This window comes from Arachis duranensis, chromosome 4 (genome assembly GCF_000817695.3).
Source record: "Arachis duranensis cultivar V14167 chromosome 4, aradu.V14167.gnm2.J7QH, whole genome shotgun sequence".
NCBI lineage: Eukaryota > Viridiplantae > Streptophyta > Magnoliopsida > Fabales > Fabaceae > Arachis > Arachis duranensis.
The window spans coordinates 99,679,112-99,680,286 of record NC_029775.3 but is presented as its reverse complement, the minus strand read 5'-3'; the positions used below and the strand labels follow the sequence as shown (position 1 = coordinate 99,680,286).

General features: G+C 38.3%; 1 non-coding gene across 1 annotated transcript; it reads right to left on the bottom strand.

The window, feature by feature from the left end:
• Positions 1–728: 728 nt before the first annotated feature.
• Positions 729–836, bottom strand: LOC127746938 (small nucleolar RNA R71). Its single transcript, XR_008008743.1, has one exon. It is a non-coding gene; the product is annotated as a small nucleolar RNA R71 (small nucleolar RNA).
• Between the last annotated feature and the right edge of the window lie 339 nt (positions 837–1,175).

Below are 1,175 nucleotides of genomic sequence, written 5' to 3'. Positions count from 1 at the left end.
CTCTCTCTCTCTCATCTTTTTCTATTTATTTATTCATTTACTAACATTTCTCTTCATCTTAAAATTCGAACCCTCTCTTCTCCTCTGTGTTCGAATTTTTCTCTTCTCCTTCTTCTACTCACATAAAGGAATCTCTATACTGTGACATAGATGATTCCTCTTCTTTTCTGTTCTCTTTTTTTTTTCATATAAACAAGAGCAAGGACAAGGACATTCTTGTTGAAGCAGATCCTGAACCTGAAAGGACTCTGAAGAAGAAACTAAGAGAAGCTAAAGCACAACAATCCAGAGAAAACCATACAGAGAATCTCGAAAAAGAAAGAGACATGGCCGAACCCAATAACAATGGTGGAGGCGCAAGGAAGATGCTTGGTGACTTTACTGCACCAAATTCCAACTTACATGGAAGAAGCATCTCGATCCCTGCCATTGAAGCAAACAATTTTGAGCTAAAGCCTCAATTAGTTTCTCTGATGCAACAGAATTGTAAGTTTTATGGACTTCTATCAGAATATCCTTTTCAGTTCTTAACTGAATTCTTACAGATCTGTGATACTGTTAAGATCAATGGGGTTGATCCCGAGGTCTACAGATTTATGATTTTCCCTTTTGCTGTAAGAGACAGAGCTAGAGGATGGTTGGACTCTCAACCTAAAGATAGCCTGAACTCTTGGGATAAGCTGGTTACGACTTTCTTAGCCAAGTTCTTTCCTCCTCAAAAGCGAATTAAGCTTAGAGTGGATGTTCAAACCTTCAGACAGAAAGAAGGTGAATCCCTCTATGAAGCTTGGGAGAGATACAAGCAACTTACCAAAAAGTGTCCTTCTAACATGCTTTTAGAATGGACCATCTTGGATATATTCTATGATGGTCTATCTGAATTGTCTAAGATGTCATTGGACCATTCTGCAGGTGGATCTATTCACCTGAAGAAAACGCCTGCAGAAGCTCAGGAACTCATTGACATGGTTGCAAATAATCAGTTCATGTACACTTCTGAAAGGAATCCTGTGAGTAATGGGACGCCTTAGAGGAAGGGAGTTCTTGAAATTGATGCTCTAAATACCATATTAGCTCAGAACAAAATGTTGACTCAACAAGTCAATTAGATTTCTCAAAGTCTGAATGGATTACAAAATGCATCCAACAGTACTAAAGAATCATCTTCTGAAGAA